The following is a 25,602-nucleotide window of genomic DNA, read 5'->3' as shown; positions in this document are numbered from 1 at the left end:
GAATGTAGGCTTCACCCACTACCCCAGGTGGATTGCGTGAGATGCCATTTGCAGCATCCTCTGTTTTTTCCCTGTTTCTATTGGAGACAGAGAGAACCAGGATTTCAGGTCTCTGCTGGGGTTTGACCTTGGCCCCTCCACCCCACTGATGTCTCCCTGTGGTACTTGGGAGTACGTTGGGGGTTGATATGTGGGATTTCAAATTGGGGCCAGTTTGTTTTGATTCTGGATCCTGCTTTCTGGGTATCTTCTCAGCAGTGGTTTGATTGTGGTGGTTGATGAATCACAAGATCAGCATACTAAGTGGATGGAGTTTGTTTATTTGGACTTGGTGCATTGACTTACAATGGTTTTAGATCAGCTCTCACAACTGTGGTTCTATCTGATCCTTGTTGTGGGAGTAGCCTCTAAACTGACGAAGCTTGTTCCCATTTGTAGTTGGCAGAGGAGCATGTCTCTTCTTTCTGGATGACTTATGAGTCGTCCTACGGTTGGTTGCAGTGTTCTTCCAGGTGTGCAGCTCATTGCTCTGCCCCTTGTACCCTTTGGGTGTGGGCTATGTGGGTGGTGTTTACTGACCTTGCTTGCCTTTCTTGACTCTTGTGGGGTCTGCTATGGATTGTCTTGGTGGTCTTTACTTCTTTACTGGCTTCTGGTGCCAGGTCCAGGCTGGGAGAGGCCCTGTTGTTCCTTTTAATCTCTAGTACGTCCATGGCGGTTTGCTTCACGGAGGTTGTTCTATAAGAGATTCTCTATTCCAACCGTGAATATCTAGTTCTGGCCCTTGTTGGGCTTGGGGTGAGGTTTGGGGAGCCCTGGCGGCTCCTCTTTGCACCCTTGTCTGAGCTTACTTACTCCTTTTGTCCTAAAGTGATTAGTGAGTCTTTCTCATATGGATTTGGCTCCGGTGTTGTACTTGTCGGGTCACCAGTAACCCATAAGATACCCTGAAGTCTTTAAACTTGGAGCAGGTGGAGAAAAGGCCAATGGAAAATGCAGAACCACATAGTAAGAGCCAATGTTTCCAGATTCAGCCAAATCAGTTGCCCTGCACCACCTTAGGACCAGCCCTAGCAGTAGTTTTTAGTTCTGTAGAGGAAAAGATGGTACAAGCACACCAGGTGCAAAATTAAGTTGTCTGGCAACAGCGGTTGTTACAACAACTTTGTACCCGCTTCAGTTCACTCTTGGTCTATTCATTCAGTGGTTCCCAAACTGGGAGCCGCGGCTCCCTGGTGCGCCATCAAAACTAGCCAGGGGGGCTCTACAATTTCCCTCCTAGCCAGTGCATAAGCCAAGTCCTGAAACCTGGTAGTTACTTTAGTCTCGGATGAATGTGGAAACCATCCAAGCAAGCAATGACCCATTGTGCAGGGAATCTCCTTACCTACAGCTCTTGCCACAGACTGATTCACCGCTTCACGGCAGTCCCAAAACATATGCTTGAATTCTGCACCCAACAACCTGCACCTAGGGCAGCCCGCTCCCTCCGCCCCAAAGTACTTGTTGATCTGCCCGGGAGTAAGGTAAGCCCGATGCAGCACATAAACATTAATGAGCTTAAACTAGCGTTTTGAGTCATTTTGAGGACCCCCTCAAGTATGTGCTCCCAGTACTTGTCAGGGATATCGGCGCTCAGGTCTCCCTCCCAAGTCAATTTAAGTTGGGTCAATGGGAGGTTCTTATCAGCCCGTATCCTGCCATATAAATTTGACACCGCTTTATATTTGCCGGTGGAGGTCGCTAGATAGGTACAGGTTGTCTGCGTTGGAGGTTCTCCCAATCCCTCCTGCTAGTGCTGCTGAATACTAGCCGTGAGAGAGCGGTAAAGCAACAAATTACCCCTCTGCAAATCAAACTCCACCCTGAGGACCTCGAAGGGTATCAACGTCCAGTCCGTAAACAGTGTTCCCACCATCTGAATCCCGGCATCCACCCAAGTCCGGGGCCCGTCCCAGTCACTCCGATGAGGCAAAGCCCGCAAGAACAGCAGAGGCAGCTCCGGGGGTTATGGGGTCTTTATCTTAATTTTGCATCAATAGCTTTTCCAGCATTGAATCAAGATTTTAAACTCTGGGGAGTCCCTCATACTGCTGCCCGGGCAACCCAGCAAAACCTCAAGTAACCTAGTCCCCAGAGGGGTGAATGGTTTCACTCTTGCCTCAGGGTCCGTTCTGCTTGCAATCTACTGCGTAAGCCATTGGGGCTGTGCTGCCAAATAATAGGCCCCAAAGTCAGGGACAGCTCATCCCCCATCCATGGACTGCCTCTGGAGTTTGGTCAAAGCCACTCTCTTCCGTCCATTACCTCATAGGAATGTTATGACCATTGTCTCCAGTTCCTTAAATGCAGCCCTGAGTATCCACAATGGTAAGACTGTAAAGTGATATAATAGCCTAGGTAGGACTATCATTTTAAGAATCGCTACTCTACCTGCTACAGACAATGGTAATGTTTGCCAAAAAGCCATACCGGACCTGATGGACCTCAGTGATCTCTCCACGTTACCCTCAAGGATGTCTTGTGGTCGTGGTATACCTTAACTCCCAAGTAGGAAAGGCATCTTGGCTCCCATGTGACCATGCCCAACCCCAATGGAGGCGCTATCGAGGGTTTTAGCGGGAACAACCTGGTTTTATCCCAGTTCACTCCCAATCCAGAATGTCGACTGAACTGAGAAAGCATCAGCTGTGCCCGGGGCAGGTCTCTGTGCATATCCCCCCCAAAAATCAACAGATCATCAGCATATAAGGCATTTTGGTGTCTCTCCCCTCCTGCCCCTACTCCCTGACCTCCTCCCCCACTGCACACCCTGACATTGCCATCGCAAAGAGCAGTGGGGACAGGGGGCAGCCCTGTCTAGTGCCACGCTCTACCGCATAGCTTTTTGATATTGTCCGCCCGGTGCGCACTCTGGCTGTAGGGTTGGTATACAATAACCTCACCCATGCAATATATTCGGGACCCAGTCCCAGCCTGGCCATTACCGCGTATAGGAATTCCCACTCTAGGCTATCGAAAGATTTCTCTATATCTACCGCTAACACCCCAGGTGATGTGCCATCCAAATTATGGTCCCTCATGACTGCTAACAATCGACGGATGTTATCCGCTGTGTTTCGACCAGGGACAAACCCCGCCTGATCCAGGTGTATTAGTTTTGCCATGTATGGGAGGAGTCTTTTAGCCAGGATCTTACTGAGGATCTTGTAGTTCAGGTTCAACATGGACAAAGGTCTGTATGCGCCACACTCCGTAGGATTTTTACCAGGTTTTAGCAGAGGTACTACTGTTGCCTCATGCGCTGATGCTGGTATTACTCCATGCTCCTTGGCGACCCCATAGAGAGTCTCCAGCCTCGGAGCCAGTAACTCTACATAAGTAGCATAAAACTCAACTGGGAAACCGTCTGACCCCGGTGTTTTCCCCCTAGCTAAGTCCTTGATGGCCCCCTTGATTTCTTGCTGAGTGATGGCTCTTCCCAACTGCCCGCTATGTCTGGTGTTAATAGCGTGAGTTGCATCTGGGCTAAATAACTCTCTGTGTAATCCCTGTCATATCGGAGGTTACTTTTATATAAACGTTCGTAATAGATTAGGAAATGTGAGTTAATTTGTTCCTGTCCGTATATGTGGTCCCCCTGTTCTGTTTTCATGTCCAGTATGACTGAGCTTCTTTGAGTTGTTGATACCACCCATGCCAGCATCCGACCCGCCTTGTCCCTCTTCCCATGGGCCCTTGTGATGTAGTTTCTGTAGTCAAAGCAGCGAAGACGCTCTACGTGTTCCACTACTGTTCCTCAAAGTTCCAGTAGGGTGTGCTGTAAGTTTGGATTCTCCGGTCTATTTTTTTCAGCCTCTCTCAGCTTATCTTCCGCCACCTCAGTTTCTATAAGAAGTGTCCTGCGGACCCCCACCACTCCCGCCATCGTATGCATGCCCCGGATATTCCACAAGAGGAATTTATATGAATCTAAAGTAGCCATAACATTGCGTCATCCATTGTTGTTCTTGTGCCCCACACTGTACCACACTCAATGATTAAAATCTCCACCTTCCTGCAATGCCGCTACAGTTCCACTGCTGCCTCTCTGTGTAACTTACATGACCCAATAAACTGAACCCAATAATTAACTTCCCAACTCCCCATCCCCAGGACAAACGTTTGAACGTCTCTCATCCAAACCCAGTAGTTACTTCAGCTAGTCTATCGAAACTGGGGGGGTTTCCAAGTTCTTGAAAAGGAGTATGCCATATTGCCAATCCCCACCCCCAGACTGCTAAGCTCGCGGGAGTTTGTGGGCATAGTCTCCCTCTGCCTGATTTAGCCCTCTTCAGTCGCGTCGTTCATCGTTGCAGGCGTGCACGTCGTTGCCGTACAACTTGTGATGGCCTTCCATGGCCATGCAAGATCCTCTGTATGAGTCCAGAATTGTGTCAATTAGATGATACAGTCTGACGTCCCTCAAGTCACCTCCGGTCCCGACCCGTCTGATGCGTGCAACACTTCTGAGTCTTGATCTGATCCTGACTGTTCCAGCTCCTCATCTGCCCTTTTAGGAGAGCCGAGGTCTGAGCCACTTAGGGAGGCCACTGCCTCCATTGCTTTTTGACATTCTTTTTGTATCTCCTTATTAGAGAGACTCCCCAATTTACGATTCTTGTTAAGCCTGTTTCCCCGTTGTCGTCGAGTGAGCGGGCCCCCCGTCGGATGATCTTTCTCTGGTGGTGCCTATTTGTCAATCCACTGCCACACTTCTTCAGCTGTAGAAAAGAACTGTGTGCCCTCTTTAGTCACCACTCTGAGTTTAGCAGGGAACAACATCCCATATTGAAACCCCAATTGGCGTAGTCTTTGCTTTGCATCTCAGAAAGTGGCTCTCTGTTTCTGTACTTCCCGGGAGAAGTCGGGAAAGATACGGATCGTATGATTGTCTAACGTGTGGTCTCCATTTTTCCTGCTTTGGTTCAGTAAATAGTCCCTGTCCCTGTAATGCAGCAACCGAGCCACAATTGGTCGTGAGGGAGCCCCCGGTGGCTGGGGGCACGCCGGCACCCTATGTGCCCTCTCAATCACAAAAAAGGGGAGAGAGTCTTTCTCTGCCACTTCCTCTTTAAGCCAGTGCTCAAGAAACTCCACCAAGTTATTCTTTTCGATGCGTTCAGGCAGACCAATCACCCGCATATTATTTCACCGAGATCTGTTTTCTGCATCCTCTGCCCGCAGTTCCAGGTCCCAGATTCGCTTCTCCATCTGCTGCGTGATTTTTGTTGTATCCCTAACCTCTGGCAGGAGTTCTTTAACTTGGTTTTCTGTGGTGGCTACCTTTTCGGCCAGGCTGCGGTGGTCGTCCCTGAGTATTGTGAAATCTGTGGCCAGGGTATCAATTTTCCCCTCCAAAGCTTCACAGGAGGCTGTTATGACCTGCAGCACATCCTTAAGAGTGGGGTCTCTGGTCTTTTCCGCAGGAAGGGTGCTCTTGGTTCCCCGCGGACCTGCCATAGTGTCTTTCTGTTCTGTGTTCTTCTTTCGAACAATCTTTCCCATCTTCTGGAGCTCCACCACTAGTTCTTCCTGATATTAGAGGGTGGGTGCAGCAGCCCCCTTCTTCTTTATTGTCTCTCCTCACTCCCAAACCTTCCTGGCCACAGAGGGTACCTGGTTAATTCACCCCTTTACCGAGTACTCTGTAGCCTCGGCCTCAAGGATGTGTTGGAGGGCTGTTCCCGGTCCTTCACCCGTCGCCCCCTTCCCAGTTCTGCTCCACTATAGGCCCGTGTCACAGCCGGTGATTCCTTTTGCTTGAGGGTTGAAGGTGCAGTCTGTGTTCGGAGTCTCCCCCTTCTTTGCGCTGGGGTGTCTCCCATGCCTTCTCCTTTATCAGCAAATCACCCTCTTGTTCTGGTATGGCAGTGAATTAAGGGATATCTCCTCCCTCCATGAAAGTCTCCTTTTCTTTAGTCTTGTCGGGGGAAAGCCACTCAAAGTTCACTCACTAGGGTTCCATTCACTGTCTTGTGCCCCCGTAGTACTCACAGTTCTGGGCCGGCTGGATAAGCCTCCTATTGCTGCTGCATATCTGCTGTGTATCTGCTGATCGGTGGTGCTGTCAGGGAGGTCCTGCTTCGTCGTGCCCCGATCCGGGGCTGGGGAGCCCCTCACTTCCCGGTGTCCTCTGTTGAACCGGGGCCTCCTGTCTCAGGAGGGGCGATTACTGCCCCCCCGGTAGTCCTCCGGGTCCAGGTCTCTTGCTTCGCCACGTAAGTCCGCCCACCGGCTCACCTGGATCTCCACGCGCCTCCAGGCCGCCGTCTCCACCCGCTCTGGGCCAACGTCACCTCCTGGCTCACCCCTTGCGCTGTTTTCAATGGTTTTGCAGGGTATTAGGCGGTCCTAGACTGCATCCTCCACGGCAGGGGGCTGCTGGCTCCGTCTCTTCAGTTGCGGCCGCCATCTTGTGTTTCTCGCGGCTCCTGGCTGTGCGGCAATCCGTCCCCGATCTCGAGGCTCCGCGGGCACCGATTGCCCCGCAACTGGCCCCGGGCCTTCCCTGCACCCCCAGCTATGTGCCTGTGGGGGCTGGGGGCCCTCTGAAAATTAGGATGTACCGGGGTGGGGGATTTTAGGCAGGAGCCTCACAAAGAGACTTCTTCCACCATCGGCGCCTGGCCACGCCGCCGAGAATACCATGATGGTAGATTTGAACACATGAGAGGTGGAGAGCGGGTGAACTGTCTCCTGTGATGGGGAAAGCTTCACCTTTTTAACCCACTGGTCCTTCAGATGTGGGAATACAATACTAAAGAAAAAGGGGACTTGTCATAGAGTCAAAGCAGCCTGATATACCCAGGCAGAGCTATCCAACCTTAATGATTTTTTCGTTGAATTTGGGGCAAAGGGTGCTCTGCAAGTTGGGGTGGTGGGTGAGTTATCATCTACCAAGCAGGGTAGCAGGGAGGGGGGACTATGTTGGGGTTTACAGTATTGCATTGTTCTGATGGTTTCGCATTTAATACTTTGTTTACGCTTAGTAATTTCAGGCACTGAGTAAGACGACTGTGCATACGGGGAGCGAGGCAAACTCAACCTATTCCTTATGATGCAATGGGTAGGATCACCGCATTACTAGTTTCAGTATGCTATCACACAGGGCCTCGGACCTAAAGATTATTACGTGGAATGTCAGTGGCCTGGGCAATAAAATGAATTGCATGATTGTGCTGCAGTACATCCGTAGGCACACCCTGGACATTGTCCTCTTGCAGGAAACCCACCTGAGAGGATATCGCTATAAGGCATTAGAATGAATGGGGTACACTTGACGGGCCCATGCAAGTTTTACCCCAAATTCCAGGGGTACAGGAATACTTGTTAAGTCCTCATTATCTTTTACACCAGGTAAGACATGGCATGGATCCCCTAGGCCGATTTGTGGCTCAGACTAGCTCTTGGGAAGGATGCACACTTAACTTATGCTCGATCTGTACACCGCCAAGGCTACACACAGACACCCTGCAAGCGTTGAGTGCCCTACTGCACAAGATGCCATTTGATACCCTAGTCTTTGGGAGGGACATGAATGCCACCATGGCACCAGGAATAGATAGGATGCCCGGAGCCCAGGGGGAATGTACAGCACCCCCTTTGCACATTTGCAGAGATTCCTAATAGATCTATGGCGAGAGCATAACCAGATAGCGAGACAATATGCATATCTGTCAGCACCTCACTGCATCTTCTCTAGGCTGGACTATCTAGTTACTCACCACACATACACAGGCCATTTCCACAATGCATCCCATCTGGCGCGAGGTATCTCAGACCACTCCCCGGTGGATGTGTGGCTCTCTGACCCCACCACGGCCTGGACACTGCCCTCCAGGATAAACCCATGGCCATTGAAAGATAGAAAGATGCAAGATAAACTCCGAGAGAGCACAGAACAATACTTTCATGAAAACGATTGCACAGTGGAATCGGCTAGTACTCAATGGGAGGCCTTTAAAACGGTTTTGAGGTGCCAGGCTCTGATAGGCAGAGCACGAAAAGAAAGATTTGCGCAATGCGAGACATTAGAGAAGGATATTGACATATTGGGGGTGGATCTATCCCGGGGTGAGACCCCTGACCCACTCAATGCGATAAGCTTCAATTTCTACAGCAGGAGCTCAGAGTTGGCAGAGGACGCAGCATGAACTCACGCCCTAGCCATTCAGCGACGCCTTTACGATACTGGCGACAAAGCCGGAAAGCTTTTGCCCTGGCTAAATAAGCGTGACAGAGTTAGAAACTGGGTAGTGGAGATAAGGGATGCGAAAGGGAAGACGCATGTAACTGGGAAAGCCATAGCTGAGGCCTTTGCAGGGTATTATGAAGACATATGCACCACTCCAGCCATCTATCTGACAGTGGATATCACTGCACTCCTTAGAGACACCCTCACAAATTTGTCTGGGGAAGACAGGGCAGCTCTGGATCTTGACTTGACAGTGGAGGACGTTGGGAGGGCAATCCAGGAGATGCAGTCTGGGAAGGCGCTGAGACCCAACGGCCTCCCCGTGGAACTATGTAAATGTGTTTCCGCCAAAGCTGTCAAATATATGCTAGAAATGTTCAAGAAAGGTAAACAGGAGGGCCTCCTCCTTGTTGACCAGAGAATGGCTACCATTGTCGTAATCCCTAAACAAGGCAAGGCCCTTGCTGAGTGTATCAACCAATATCACTCAATGTGGAAGCCAAGGTCCTAGCAAAGGTTTTGGCAAATAGATTGCAGAAAGTGATCACTACAGTCTGGGTTTATGCCACACAGGGGCACGAGACTGAATCTCCATCTTATCTTTGGAGTCCTACACATGACCAAGCCACCATATGACACAGGTACTGCTTTAGTTGGATGCAAGGATGGCATTCTATAGCATCGAGTGGCCATACATATTTGCAGTCCTCGACAGGCTGGGCTTTGGACCCCAATTCTGTGCCTGGGTGAGGCTGCTATACCAGGATCCCCAAGCGAGGGTAAAGGTGAATGGAACACTGTCCATTGTCACTCTTCAATAGGGCACTAGGCAGGGTTGTCCCCTGTCCACGATGATTTTCACATTTGCGCTGGATGCGTTGGCAGCGTGGGTTAGAAAGGAACCCCTCAAATGGGGAATTGCAGGGAGTGGAGTCTGAGAAGAGAGAATCTCTATATATGCGTGCAACATTCTAGTATATAGTACGTGCCCTCGTGCCACAATTGAAAGAATACTCCATATTTTTCAGATATTCGGGAGCTACTCAGGATATTGCATCAATTGGGGCAAATCCCTTATTTTCCCCCTAGCGGGAAGAAGACCAGCCCTCCCACACAGATGTGGGGCCCCGGTGGTGACAGATGGCTTCAGATATATGGGCATTCACATAATACATAGCGCAGAAGAATTTGTGGGCAAAAACCTGACTCCTCACCTGGAGCGTTTCTGTGGTGATGTTGCCCACTGGTGAACCCTCCCTGTGTCTTTGATGGGACGAGCGTCACTCTTTAAAATTATGACAATACCTGTCTCTTATATGTCCTGCAGAATACCCTGTGTCGAATCCCGAAAAACGTATTTCGCAAGATCAATGGTAAGTTGCGTGGGCTACTCTGGGATGAAGTAGTTTGCCCATGTCCCTTCCTAAACTCCAACCGGGAGTGGTTGGCGGTGGGTTGGGGGTCCCTGACATACAGCCTTACTACTGGGCAGCGCAATTAGCCATAATTAATGAGTGGAAGTCCAAATCAAGGATGATACTAGGCATTTATTGACAGGATAAATATGTGTGGTCAATATTCAGGTCAAAGACCACATGTATTACAATCAATCCAAAAATACAGCCAGCAGCCGACACGTGTTTCGTCTTCTAGACTTAATCAAGGCTGTGGGATAGATGAACAATATGCACATATTGGTATAATGATATAATGACTAGTTCAAAATATGATACTTTTGTTCACACTATATATCTCCCCCGGTTATATTCGCAGTGTTCACTTACCTTCTGGTGTCTTTTTCACATATGGATTGTTGGCTGCAATTGCTATTTGCTTCTTTAGTACATTAGTGCATTCTCAATATACTGCATCAGGCAGTTCTATGTTGAGTGTGTTTTGCACGTTTTGCATGGTTTTACACCCTACTGCTAGTTTATTCTTGCTTTCTTCTCTTTTCCATGCACTATGCGCATCCCGCTATCATTGGTATACACGTACAACAGTTTGTTGTGCTATTCACGTTGTCACACCTGGGTCGATGGTTCTAGTTTCTATCTTTAGCAGATCGTTTCTCATATTTTGAACTAGTCATTAAATCCGCAAACGGAGCCCGCTGGGAATCGAACACCTCAAGGATGTCTGGAAGTGGGGGAATTTATATCCTTTGAGGACCTACAAAAGAATTATGATATGAGGGAATCGGAACGGTTAAAATATTTACAACTAGGCCATGCATTGCGATGCTGTGTCACGGAAGGGGAACAACTCCGGGAATCAACCTCTCTGGAGGACCGCTTACTGCTAGATCCAATGCAGGACAAAGCCTTTTCATTGACACTTAAAAAATGAATGAACAGATCCCCTGTCCCTCTGCGTATACTGAGGGAAGCCTGGGAGGTTGACTTATGGCGACTCGAGGACGATGACTGAGTAGAGGCAATTCAGAGTCCAAGAGAGATCGCAATAAGAGTCCAGTTCTGATTAATACAGCTCTGGATACTACAACATGTATACTACTCTTGCCTGCTATTACACCAACTGGGGCGATGCAGCTCTGCCCTCTGTGTTAGAGACTGTGGAGGGATGGGGTCCTTTTTCCACATCCTATGGGACTGTCCCATAATTCAAGAGTACTGGTGGAAGGTGACGCACATTATGACTAGGGTTACCGGACACACAGTGCTGTTGGAAGCCTGGTGGCTTATCCTACATATAACGGGTGAGGAGGTGTGGCCCAGGCACAAGAAGACCGGGTTAATGTTGGCAGTGGGGCTGGCAAAGAGGAACATTGTGAGGTCGTGGGGAATAAACCGGACCCCAGAGGTCCTAGATTGAGAGAAGGACATGGATTGGTGCCAAGGAGCTGAGCAAGTAATCCATAAAAACCGACACAGTCCTAGGAAGTATGAAAACATTTGGAATTCATGGACAACTTACAGGGAAGGATGACGAGTGTTGAAGGGGATGGGGGAGGCAAGGATCTCTCGTGACCCCCCCTAATTGCTTGGGGTCTAGGGCGGGATGGGATGGAGTGTACTTCCGATAATCATTGTTAGACAATGGCAGAAATGAGAAGGAATGGTGCAGTTTTCTCTCTTTCAACTGTATTGATATATTGGTTCATGCTGATGTCAAATTTGTGTACTGAGCAAAGGTTCAATAAAAAGATTAAAGAAAACAGAGAGAAAGTGAGGCTGTAGCCTAGTAGGAGATGCAGGAGATGTGCAGATGTAGTACCTCAAATAAAATGGCTTCTATGCTTAGGGGCATGATGAAACCTAGTGTGCATTTTAATAATGACGAACAGGTTAATATAAAAACAATATCCAAATTCAATTATGAAATATATCAATGCACTTGGTGATATGCATGGGCAAGAAAGGATTAATATTTAGGGCAACATGCATTCACGGTTGAGTTTTCCCCCTTTTGCCCAGAGGGAAAACGCTTTACAATACTGAAATCAAAAGCAGCCTAAAAATGTCTACTTTTACATCTTCATCATCACTGTCCTCATCATCATCAATGAAACAAGTGGAAATGTGTTGGCAGGGCCTTTGTTTGCACAAGTGTATTGGATGATGCACATTATTAATTTTATTACCACATGTTAAACAACCACAATTAAAATGATAGCAATGATTATGTCAAATACGTTTCTTCTCCTGTGCCCAAACAGTTCACCCACCCATGTCCAGATTGCAATTGAGATTGAAATATAGTCAATGAAGATCGTGCAGTTTCTTAGCACTGCCCCTCATGTGCTCTGTTTGCTTGTTTGTGCTGGGGGAGGTGTTGGGAAGGTGTGTGTATCATTCAAGGCACACTATAGCACATACCCTTCCCTTTGTTGCTAAAATGTACTCTGTTGCCATGCTTTTCTAAATCAGCATCTTGGCATGAGCGCCACACTGATCTATCACTAATCCTAATGCTAATGTGATGGAGATAGCGACCTCTGCCATGATTTGTGCATTCTGTGTCTAAAGCAACAGTTGTTCCATACACTGGGAGTAAGGCAGAAAAGTCTCTAGTTGCAGTTGAAGCAGTCTGCCTACCTCGCTTGCGCTGTAAAAGATGGTTATCAACGTGTTTCATAGCCAGAATGACGTATCCAGGACATTAGGCCCCAGTCCAGACTAAGGGCAGCCGTAAATAGGTTCAGGATCCGCAAATAAAATATGAATAGTCCCTTGCTGAAGCTTATAAAAATTGCGCCACCTTGCACCATATTAGGGTCATTTCTTTTGACCCTAATGTGGCATTGCGTCACTTTGTAACCCTTTGCGCTATATTATGTCTGCACCAGGCATAACGTATGCAAAGGAAAAAAATGGCACTAGGAAATATAACAGATTTCCTTACATCATTTTTTATGGCACTTTTAACGCCTGTTCTGAGCAGGTGTTAAAAGGGGGCTTCCATTATTTATAATGGCCCTTGTGTACTCTGCAGGAGTAGCACCAATATTTTGACGCTACTCCTGCAGAGTACATCAATAGCATCAATAAAAATTACGCTACTGCCCCCTACTGTGTGACATAGTGCGCTGTATCTTAGATACGGCGCACACTTGGTGGTGGTAGTGGGGTACTAAGGGGCGCAGGGAAAGTGGTGATGCACTACATGCAGCACCACTTTCCTTAAATGTGCCCTATTCAATTTAAAGTGCTCAATGATAAGTCCTGGGTCAGTGAGTGTAAGATGAGTGATATCTGGCCTTGTCCAAAGGATTGTTAAGCTATTCAAGGCCCTGATAAGAAGTGGGGGTTATGCCAGCACACTGTGATAGTCAGTGCCCATTGTACAAGAGATGAGGGCAAGTGTCATTTTGGCTGAAGGGCACACCAATACTACCCCCAAATCAACAGGCAAATGTGTTCAAATTCAGCAAGAGGGAAGAGTAATTCTTTGTCTGTATTATTCTAGCAACAGCATGTAGGAGTTTTTCTCATAAGCAGGGCGTGGCCCCATCCAAAGTAAGGTTCAATATAGTAAGGCCTCGTAATAATTCCCCACTGGACAGTGAGGATGTATCTCATGACCAAACATACACTCAATGGACAAAGATAGCAGGCCAGATCCACAGAGGAATCCAGTATCTGGGAGAGGACTGCTCACCATGAGCAGAGGTGGTAACGATGAGAGGCCGCTGAAGAAGCTTTGTGCTCTGGTGAGAAGCAGGGAGAGAGGGTGGACACAGGGAGTCTACCTCATGGACTGATGCCAGGATAGAACCAGAGGCAGTCATGGCAGAGGACCCGGTTCCAGGGCCAGAAACAGATCCAGAAGAAGAAACAGAAATGCTGCAACCTCTAGGAGGAACAGCTGGCTTGCAGTGATATGAGTGGATCCACATCTTCAGACCATGGCATTTAACAGCTGTGTTAGTGATGAACTTAATCTGGAGGTTCCACACCAGTGAGGCTGCAATACAGTCTTCCTCTGGCACACACATACGTAATTGAATCGTGGTGTGCCTTAGTCAGACAAACAAGTAATGGTGCTTGAATCTTAAAAAGGAAACTTTAGAGACATTGCGTAAGCCTTCTGCAATACTGCAAGACTACATCATCTTTTGGTTGAGACCTACACTATGGATCAGTCCATGACTATGTCATAATCGCTCAGTTTTGCCTTCTGTGAGAAATGACTCCATACCATAGTGCTAGTGGCAGGGCATCAGAATATTTCAGTTGGGTTTGTGAGCATATTCTTGCTATCTTATTCTTAAGGGTGACAATGTTCCCCTGTACCTGCTGATTGTGGGTGGTATGCATAATGGAAATGCTGGTCTATCCCTGAAGCCTTGCAAACTTCCTGTACTACTGCTGACACAAAATGTGTTCCAAGGTCTCTCAAGATCCGGTTTGCTACCCTGAACCAGGGGACAAAATCTCTGAGTAGTCGTTTAGCTACTGAGATGGCTGTGATTATTTCTGAGACATGATCCGTTAATACAATTTATCAATTTACAGGGAAGAATAGGTACATCCATTAAATTAACACTGGGTTTGGTCAAATCCTTATGTATTGACATTAAAGGTGCAGGGTTCACAGACAGATTTCAGATTAGGGTGGTATAAGAAGCAGACAACAGTACAATTGTATACACAGATAATTGGGCTGTTGAGATATGTTGAGGTTTCATAGTAGGAAGAGAACATCCACAAAACGAGGCACTGCAGCAGTTAAAGGAGAACTCAACACAAGTTTGTCCAATGCTTTTATAAGATTTGCAGCAGCCGATAGCAGTTTGTAAACATGGTGGGAGCCCAAATGCAACTAGTTCTAAGATTGAAGAATAATAGGTCCTGGCCTTTCTGACCTCCAAGACTCTGAACTAACACTGCAAGAGCAAATTCCTTTGCGTTCATGACAGTGCATAGTAAAAGGTTTGGTATAGTCAGGGATATCTAGAGTGCAAGCAGAAATCAATGCTGCTTAATTTTTGCAAGGGCACTTTCAGCTTTGCTAGATCACTGTAAAGTTTCAGCTGTAACTTTTCAGATGAAAGCTTGCAAGGGCTTTGCTAATTCAGAGAGACCATGGCCCACTGTCTGCAGTACCCAAAGATGCCTAGAAAAGTATATACCTCGGAGACAGTTACAGGGTGAGGCAACATGTGAATGGCTTCAAGTGGATCAGAAGATAAGTGGTTCTTACCAGAAGAAATTCCATGACCAAGATAATGCACTCAGGGCAGCAGAACTAAAATTTTTCCTTTAAATCTGTATCACCTTCATGTACATTGCGTACTACCTGGGAGAGAGAGTCGGACACGTTCTTCACGGATCTGCAATGGAGGTCTGTCCTCTCCAGCCACACCACTATTCCCCGCATTGGCAGATTTAGACTCATACAATTCTACATTATTCATAGGGCATACCTTACGCCAGCTCGTACTAACAGATACTTCCTTCGCTGTGATGCAGCCTGTCCCCGGTGTAAGAAGTTAGATGCAGATATCTTACACATGCTATGGTCCTGCCCTTCCTTGCACAACTATTGGGGAGCTGTAGTCGCCTGTTTATCAGCATGCACAGCGCGCACACTACCACCCACATGGGAGACCTGCGTGCTGGGTTTATTTCCTAGAGGACCACAGAGCTATCGCACGATTCTTGGATCTGGGATTTATAACAGCCAAAAGGCTTCTAACCCGCAGATGGAGGGCTGCTGAGGCGCCAACTGTATCGGCCTGGAAACAATCGTTTTTCAACTGGGCGGGAGCCGAGGGAGTGGCGCTGAGTTGGGAGGATGCACTTGGTCTGCGCAAATACCCCCTTTCAGGTAGCTGGGAAGCGATGTTGCCCCTCTTACGAATCGCAGAAACTGATCCCGACTTGGCGGAGATAGCCTAGCATTTAAGGTGGCCTAGCGACTATTGAACACTGGGGGCAACATGAAAGGGTTGCTGACACGTTTACCATTTATTGCCTCCTAATGCCATACAATTAAATTAGGACAAGGAAGAGACTAAGCACCAGGATTTCAAACACGGCTCAAAGCACACAAATGCACCCCCACAACATTGAGGGAATTACACACACGCGTAGGCACAGCAATACTACCATCGCATATTTAAAGATAAGGTACTCCATTGTTTAAGACTGTTACTGTTCTTCATTCGTTATTATTCCAGGATTAGCATTTATATACAAATGCATAATTGCCTGTACATTTAAACGGACAGGCAAAGGAGCAATAAGACGACTGATGCCCCGTGTTTTGACCCAGAGGTCCATCTAATTTACATGTGAAATGCTTATATGCAGGCTTAGATAGATTTCATTGACTGTACGCTGCGATGTACGAATTCGGATAAATAACTCATTGTCCTCTTTGTGATCGTTGTATATCTACTAATCATTGTTGGAAAGACTCACAAGTCTGTGCAATGTATAACAGCTGTACTTGTCCACTGTGTCAATATTACAATAGAATCAAACTGTTATGATATAATTGAAATGATAATAAAATGATTCCTGAAAAAAAAAACGGTATCACCTTAATTCGTTATTTCTGTGGAGAGATATATGGAGTCCACCTTGCCGTGATTTAGGATAATAGATGCCAAAAATAAATTGTCAACATACAGAGCTGAAGTAGAACACATAGGAGAAGACCAGTGTCCATATCTTTGTTTAGGCCTTGAGAAAATGTTGAAGTGGACTCCATAAATCCTTTAGGAAGACAGGTCCACAAAAGTTGAGATGCCCAGAATGTGAACAAGAAGAGATACTGACTTTCTTCATTTATGGTGACAGAAAACAAAGTAGAACAGAGCTCAACCATTGAGAACCACTGGACATTTGGAGGAGTGCAAGAAAGGATGATGATGGGGTCAGGGATCACAGGGTAGCTTGGGATAACCACATTACTAATGTCTCTAAGATCTTGGACAAATATGTACAAGTTGGCTTACCTGCCTTACCTGCCTTGCAGAATCAAGGTATTACATCTTATGACAATAGACAACAAACCCATGCATATTCAGAGTTACTATTACAGGGCAAATTATTTTCTTTACCTCAGGTCTCAATGGGTACTAGGGTGTCATAGGTAGCTTCTATTGAGGATCAGTTTTTATCTTTACTGGTTCTATTGATGACATGACCCTCACATCCTTGGTCCCTGGTGACCACAGTGTGGATAGTGCCTTTGGAAGCAACTAAGTTAAATCAGGAGAGACAGAGGTTCTATTCATATCATTTTTGCAATTGTGCTCTTGCACAGTATTGTGAGCACGCAATTTCCTTACACTAGGGATATCTAGGAACACACCATCCAGAGTGCAAAATACAGCACAGTTTAGCTTGCAGATAATTTATCTGCCTAGCAGGTTAGTTACGTAAGTTGGGCTAAGTGAAAAGAAATACTTATTGCAACTAGCTTCCAAGTAGACGGTCATGAGATAAGAAATATTGTGAGAAACCTGTTGGTTAGAAAAACCAACTGCATCTACGGACATGCCCAAGAGAGGGAAAATAGGGAAGTTGAAGGGCTTTAGAGAAGAGCAACTAACACTTGTGTCATTAAGATGAGTAGTTCATTTAACATTAATGACACAATCTATAAAGTGGCCTATTGTTCTATTGGGACTAAAATATGTATGGAACACTCAGAACCCCTCAGGCTGTGCAAAGCTCAGCATAGTAAATTTGGGTATTCTGATGAAATTCCATCACAGGCTCCCCCACGCAATCCTGGTGCTGCTCTCATGCTAAACCTAGCATGAAAGCAGCATCAGGATTGATCTGAGCGGCTTAGTCTGCCACTCACACAGTACACTGGAGCCTGTGCAGTTTCTCCAACCCAGCTGTGTAACACAGCCGGGTTGGAGAAAGTGTGCATGTGTGTTTGGCCAGCCTAAGCCAGTCAGCTAAACACACATGTGCACTTTAGTGCATTCAGTGTCTCCACTCACCCTCCCTATCCCTCTTCCATGGCCCAACCCAGCCCCTCCCTGCACATGCTGCTAGCTGAGCCAGCAGCTAAAAAATAAACAATAGTAAAATATTATTTCATTTTTCAGGTGGTGGCTTAGCATGGGGGGCAGCACCCCTTCGCCATTGCGAAGGAGCTGCTCCTGGTCAATTTTGCTTCTAGTGGTATAGCTTAGCCATAAGCGAAACACAAACTTCCTGCTCCTCGTGCTTCTCCCCTGTCCCTTCCATTCTGTCTCCCAGCTTTACAACTGCTCTGTGCCTCCCTTCCCCTCCTTTCTTCACCCCTCTGTCAGGCTACACACACCTTTGCCTTGACTGCTCTCTTCATGTTTTGCAACTTCAGTACATTAACTTGGATTCGACATTCTCTTTTTTCTTTCCTGTGAGGCCATGCAGTAATTGGTGACCGTTACTAATTCAGCCAGCCTCTTTGTGTGCCATTCGATGGCCATTCACTGGCTTCTTACATTCAGTAATCATCATTGCATAAAAGCAGCACCTACAGTTTCCTGAGCAATCTCCGTCAGACAGACTATGCCCAATTACCTTTCAAACAAATTCTAAATTCTGTCCAAATAGTCAGTCCGTGCGTCACTCTTATTTTGTTTATAGCTCAAGATCATAGTTCAATCAGTCTTCAATGGACACACATCCACAATTACATTCAACAACACATCCTTTGCTGCACTCAGTGCTCTTTTATTGCCTCAACCCTTGACCAAATCGATTTTTCTACCATTGTATCTCTCACCTTACTCAGTACCACCAATTGCTGCAGCTGATTAACACCTGCCCAATTCGGTCTGTACACTTCTAACACACTCTGCTGCTCCTCTCAGAAATTAGAAGGGTTTTTTCTCAAATCAGAGGGGTCCGAGACACATGGACCATAAATTGATCCCGACCGCTGATAGTCCCTCAAAAGAAGAAGAGCAAAAGGAGAAGGGTCCTCATCACTAACATCATTTGAGAGGGGAACTGTGAAATAATCCACACGGAGCAAGATGTGGTGAGTAAATCGGATTTATTTTCATGTCTGACCGGGAGGGAGGTTCCCACAACTCCCGTTAGCACCGTTCTTCCGTCAGCACCGTTCTTCAATAGAATCTCTCCTTGTGAGTTTAGCGCAGGGCACACTCACGAGGAGTAGACCTTCCACATCCTCCTCCTTCATAATTTCTTGAAAAGATTAACAAAAAAAGTACAAGCAGATAAACATCCCAAAGGAATGAACAAGCATGATAAACAATAAATCAATTTACATAGCAAACTCACTAAACCTTTTCAGCAACCTTTACTTCTTTTTGTCTTGCAGAAAAGGCCTTCTGCTCTGCGGGGAAGAAGGTTGAGAAGGAACATCTGCAGTCCACTAATGAACAAAACACTTTGAGTCAATGCACCTCGGGACCTTTCAATACTTTGTTTCTATGCCACAAGTTTCCATCCCTTAATAACAAAAAGTACCCATACACCTTGACAACTTTCAAAGGCTCAGAGAACTTGGAATCACACTTATGGACCTTGCCTCCTTTCAAAACGCGAACCCAATCACCACACACAAACACATTATCCACACCTTCCCACTTGGCTTTCTTCTTTACAACACCCTTTGACACCAGAGCTCTATGCCTTCTTCCCCTCAATGCTTCAAATGGGGATAACCCTGTTACAGAATGAGGAGGCGTCCGGTATTACCAAATCAGATCTTTCACAGCTTTACGCCAGCTTACCCCATTACTCAAATCAAGTTGCAAATTGTCTTTCAATGTTCTGTTCCACCTCTCAACCAGACCATTGCTCTGGGGATAATAAACAGACGTTCTGATATGTTCAATGTCCTATCTTTCCAAGAACTCAATCATGACATTAGACACAAATTGCACCCCATTATCAGATACAATAGTTTCCGGTACTCCTTCAGATTCAAACAAATCAGTCAAAAAGGTCTTCTACAACTTCAGTTGTGATATTTTCCATAAACCTGACAACAGGCCATCCTGAAAAGTAATCAACCACTACCAGAGCATATTTAGGTCTTTTGCCTAAAGCATACAGTGGTCCCACGACATCAACTGCTACTTTCTTCCAGGGCCCGTCTGATTTGTCTGAATCAATAGGAGGTTTTTTCACCACTCTCTGGGACTTGTCACTCCACACACACACAAAACACAATCTCTGATGTGGTGTTCCACATCCCTGTCTATACCAGGCCAGCAATATTCCGACCTGATACGCCTCTTGGTTGCACTCATGCCCAAATGTCCTTCGTGAGCAAGTTATAACACCCGTCCTTGCAACCCAACAGGAACCACAAATTGTTCCCCTCTCATCACAAGGTCATTCATGACAGATAACTCAAAACTCACTTGGCAGAACTGTTCCACATCCACAGAAGCACTTCCTCTTGCTGGCCAGCCTTCCCGTATGAATTTCATAACTTCCTGCAAAACTAGATCTTCCTGTACAACCTTTGACCACTCCACATGTGAAGTTCTGCCATCCGTAACACAACAAATATCCACATTAACAGTCGCTACCATTTCCTCATGTTCCTTATCCTCTTCTACCTCCGCACTTGAAGGCAACCTGGACAAACAATCCACTAACACGTTCCTTTTACCAGGCATGTACTGCATGATCTAGTTATACTCCAACATCCTCATCACCCACCGGACTATTCTGGGAGCAGCTCTGCCTGCCCCTTTTGTGGAAAAAACATCAATTAAGGGTTGATGGTCAGTCCTAATCACATAACTGGTACCCCATACATATTTCCTGAAATAATTAACACACCACCAACAAGCAAGTGCTTCCCTTTCAATGGTGAAGTAATTATTTTCTGCATCTTTCAAAGGTCTGAAAACATATGCAACGGTTACCTTTATGCCCTCTCTCACCTGTAGCAATACAACGCCCAGACCAACAGAAGTGGCATCCGTGTTAATAATGTTCTGATCCTTCGTGTCAAAAGGTTTGAGTGCAGGTGCAACCACGATCAATCTTTTCAGTTCCATAAATTCTGATTCACACTCCTCATTCCACATGAACCGCTCCTTCTTGCGCATCAACTTCCTCATGCACTTTGTTTTGTCAGCAAACATCCCAATGAATCTCAAATAGTACTCCGCTAAATCCAAAAATTACCTAAGCTGATCCTTGTTACCAGGAGAAGGTGCATTCTCAATAGCTGACACCAGCTTCAATTTAGGAGATATGCCCTTCTGATCTATCCAATTTTGCCCTTCTCCAGTTTGATAGTTAGTCCGCCATTTCTCAAAATGTCAAGCACTCTCCTCATGGTACAATTGTGCTCAATACGATCCCTACCAAGCACCAAAATATCATCTTAGAAATAGGTCACAGAAGGAACATCTTTGAACAGATGATGCATGGCCCTCTGGAAGACGGCTGCCACAGAGGCTAAACCAAAAGGCATGCGCTTGAACCTAAACGCACCTTCGGGAGTAATAAAGGATGTTAGTGCACGAGAACCTGGATACAGTACAATCTGATGGTAAGCAGATGATAAGTCCAGAGTGGAAAATACCTTAGCTCCCTTTAACATAGTTAACATTACACCAATATTGGGCAAAGGGTGCCTATTAACCCAGATGGCTGTGTTAAGATCTCTCAGGTCCACACATAAACGCAAACCCCCATTACCCTTTCTCGCAATAACCACTGGAGCAACCACTCGGATGCTTCAATTTCCTCAATAACATCCTGATCACACAACTTAGGTAGTTCTTGACGCAATAGTTCTCTCATAACAATAGGAACGGGATGAGGCTCATGAGCATTGGGAATAGCTTTCTGTTTCAATGTAATCCTATGCATGAAACCTTTTAGTCTGACCAACCCCTTCCTAAAGACTTGTGGGTTCTCTTCTACAAAAGTGTGGTTCTGAACAGCTTTAACTTCTGTGTATGCACCTAGAACTTGTTCGGGATGGTTCGGATCCAAACGAAGTCCCAGATCCCTTTGTTGTGGCCAACCCAACACACTAGCACCATCTTCAACAAAATATACTTTGGATGTAGCATTCACACCCTGAAACCCAGGACTAGCCTCCATGAATCCTACTAAATCGATAGGCTTATTTCCATAGGCTACTAAGCTCACGTCAGGTTTGATTTCTCGATCTGGAAATCTTTACATGTGCTCCTTCCCAATTAATGTATATTGTGCACCTGAATCAGCCATCACTCTGATATCCACACCTTTGATACTAATGACACAATAAGGATCATTCCTCCTCACACAACCCACATCCACAATTTGCAAAATATATTCTTGACCAACATCTTCAACATTGTTACACTCCACAGAATTCACCACCCCCTTAAGCTTGCGATCACTCTATTGTCTTCCTTTCCATACACATGCAAAATGGCCCTTAGCTTTGCACCTCTGACAAGTTTGGATGATTGCAGGACAACGTAATCCACACAGAGCAAGATGTGGTGAGTAAATCTGATTTATTTTCATGTCCGACCGGGAGGGAGGCTCCCTTAACTGCCATCAATCAATCAATCACTGCATTTGTAAAGCGCGCTACATACCCGCGAGGGTCTTAAGGCGCTGGGGAGGGGGGGTGCTACTGGTCGAAGAGCCAGGTCTTGAGGAGTCTTCTGAAGGCCAGCAGGTCCTGGGTCTGTCGTAGGATGGTGGGGAGAGTGTTCCAGGTCTTGGCGGCGAGGTAGGGGAAGGATCTGCCGCCGGCAGTGGTTTTTTGGATGCGGGGGACTGTGGCGAGGGCGAGGTTGGCTGAGCGGAGGCTTCGGGTGGGGGTGTGGAAGCTGAGTCGGTTGTTGAGGTAGGTGGGTCCGGTGTTGTGCAGTGCTTTGTGTGCGTGGATCAGGAGCTTGAAGGTGATCCTTTTGTTGACGGGGAGCCAGTGCAGGCCTCTCAGGTGGAGTGTGATGTGTCTGTGGTGGGGGACATCGAGGATGAGCCGGGCCGAGGTGTTCTGGATGCGTTGGAGTCATCTCAGGAGCTTGTTTGTAATTCCTGAGTAGAGGGCGTTCCCGTAGTCGAGTCTGTTGGTGATGAGGGCCTGGGTAACGTTTTTTCTCGTGTTGAGGGGGATCCATTTGAAGATCCTGCGGAGCATACGGAGGGTGTTGAAGCAGGACTCAGAGACGGCGTTGACTTGCCTGGTCATGGAGAGAGTGGAGTCGAGGATGACCCCCAGGTTGCGTGCGTGAACCGTGGGTTCCGGGGCTGTGCCTAGTGACGTGGGCCACCAAGAGTCATCCCAGGCTGATGGGGTGGGTCCGAGAATGAGGACCTCCGTCTTGTCTGAGTTCAGCTTCAGTCTGCTGTCCTTCATCCAGTCGGCTACGGCCTTCATTCCTCGGTGGAGGTTAGCTTTGGCGGTGTGGGGATCTTCGGTGAGGGATATGATCAGCTGGGTGTCGTCGGCGTAGGAGATGATGTTGAGGTTGTGTTGTTGTGCGACGTGGGCGAGGGGGGCCATGTAGATATTGAACAGTGTCAGGCTGAGGGAGGATCCCTGTGGGACGCCGCAGATGATCTCAGTGGTTTTGGAGCGGAAGGGTGGGAGGCGGACGCTCTGGGTTCTGCCGGAGAGGAAGGATGTGGTCCAGGCCAGGGCCTTCTCTTGGATACCGGCGTCATGGAAGTGTGCTGATAGGGTGCGGTGGCAGACCGTGTCAAAGGCTGCTGATAGGTCCAGGAGGATGAGGGCGGCTGTTTCTCCATTGTCCACCAGGGTCCGGATGTCATCAGTGGCGGCGATGAGGGCGGTCTTGGTGCTGTGGTTGCTGCGAAAACCGGATTGGGAAGGGTCCAGGATGTTGTTGACTTCAAGGTAGCGGGTCAGCTGTTTGTTGACAATCTTCTCGGTCACTTTTGCCGGGAAAGGGAGCAGGGAGATGGGCCGGAAGTTCTTGAGGTCCTTGGGGTCCGCCTTGGGCTTCTTCAGAAGGGCGTTGATCTCGGCGTGCTTCCAGCTTTCTGGGAAGGTTGCTGTCTCGAAGGAACAGTTGATTGTTTTCCGGAGGTGGGGCGCGATGGCTGCGCTGGCTTCGTTGAAGACGTGGTGAGGGCAGGGGTCCGATGGGGATCCAGAGTGGATGGAGTTCATGGTTTTGATGGTGTCTTCGTCGCTGACGCTGGACCAGACAGTCAGGCGACTGGTGTGAGTGGTAGTCGCAGGGGTGGTGGACTTGGTGGTGGGTGCGGGGGGGTCGGGGTTTAAGCTGTCGTGGATGTCGGTGATCTTGCGGTGGAAGAAGGTGGCCAGGGAGTCGCACAGGTCTTGAGATGGCGGGATGTCATTGGTGATGGAGCTGGGGTTGGAGAGTTCTTTCACAATGCTGAAGAGCTCTTTGGTGTTGTGTGCGTTGTTGTCTAGGCGGTCCTTGAAGGCGGTCTTCTTGGCGGTCCTGATGAGTTGGTGATGTCTGCGGGTGGCGCTCTTGAGGGCTGTGTGGTTGTCTGATGTTCGGTTGTGGAGCCATTTCTTCTCCAGCTTCCGACAGGTGTGCTTGGAGATCCGGAGGTCCTCGGTGAACCAGGCGGCTTTCTTGTTGGTGTGGTTGGTTGTAAAGGTCTTGAGAGGGGCGAGGGTGTTGGCGCAGTCGTTGATCCACTGTGTGAGGTTGGTCGCAGTGGTGTCTGGGTCGGTGGGTGGTCTCTGGGCGAGGGCGGTAGTCAGTTGGTCCTCGGTGACCTTGCCCCAGCAGCGGCGTGGTAGCTGTTGGGTGCGGTGGTGTGTGGTGGGTTTTCTGAAGGTGAAGTGGACTCATCTGTGGTCGGTCCAGTGTGGTTCGGTGGTGTGGTTGAAGGAGACGTGGGGGCTTGCGGAGAAGATGGGGTCGAGCGTGTGTCCAGCGGCGTGAGTGGGTGTCGTTACGAGCTGTTTGAGTCCGAGGTTGGCGAGGTTGTCAATCAGGGCGGTGGAGTTGGCATTGTTGTTGTTCTCGAGGTGGAAGTTCAGGTCCCCGAGGAGGATGTAATCCGTGGAAGCGAGGGCGTGGGTGCTGATGAGGTCGGCGATGGTGTCACTGAACTGTAGGCGGGGTCCGGGAGGTCTGTAGATGAGAGTTCCTCTGAGGGTGGTGTTGGGGTCGGTGTGGATCTGGAAGTGCATGTGCTCGGCGGTGGTGAGGGTGTCATCGATGTTCGTTGAGATTTTGATGGAGTCTTTGTGGATGATGGCGATTCCTCCTCCCTCCGCTGGTGCGGTCTCTGCGGGAGATCTTGTAGCCCTATGGGATGGCTATGGCGATGTCTGGTGCTGAGGTGGCGTTCAGCCAGGTCTCCGTCAGGAAGGCGATGTCGGGGGCGGTGGAGTATAGGAGGTCCCAAAGTTCGATGGAGTGCTTGCGAGCGGAGCGGGTGTTGAGGAGGATGCAGCGGAGGTGGTTGGGTTCTCTGGCTGGTGGTGTGGAGGGTTGGATGCTGGTGAATCTGCAGTTCCGGCAGGTGAAAGGCCCCTGGGTGCGTTTCGGGGTGGCCCGGTAGCAGGGGTGGTCTAGTCTGGTGTTGAGTGCGTGGAGGGTGCTTGCGTCGTAGTGCAGTCTGGCGTTGCGGGGGTGCGGGTTCCAGGGGTTCTGGTGCTGGGTGCGGTCCAGGCGCGGACGGGCACAGACGGGCTTGCCTTAGGCGCGCCTTCGCGGCCTCCATATGAGGGCAGAGGGAGGGAGGAGAAGCTGGGAGCGGGCGGCCAATGGGAGTGAAGGGGGCGTGACAGCAGGGGCTCAGCAGCAAGGGAAAAACCCAGGGAAAAACCCAGGGGAAAACCTGGGGAAAAAACGGCAGGAAAAGACGGTGGGAGAAGGACAATAGAGCACAGGGGTACAGAAAGCAAAACGCAGGGGCACAGAATGAAAAAACGAAGTGGCACAGAAGCCAAGCGCAGGGGTACAGAAAAAAGGGAGCGAGTAG

The sequence above is a fragment of the Pleurodeles waltl genome, chromosome 3_1, assembly GCF_031143425.1.
Source record: "Pleurodeles waltl isolate 20211129_DDA chromosome 3_1, aPleWal1.hap1.20221129, whole genome shotgun sequence".
Taxonomy (NCBI): Eukaryota; Metazoa; Chordata; class Amphibia; order Caudata; family Salamandridae; genus Pleurodeles; species Pleurodeles waltl.
The sequence above is the reverse complement of the archived record's forward strand: the minus strand, read 5'-3'. Positions refer to the sequence as shown.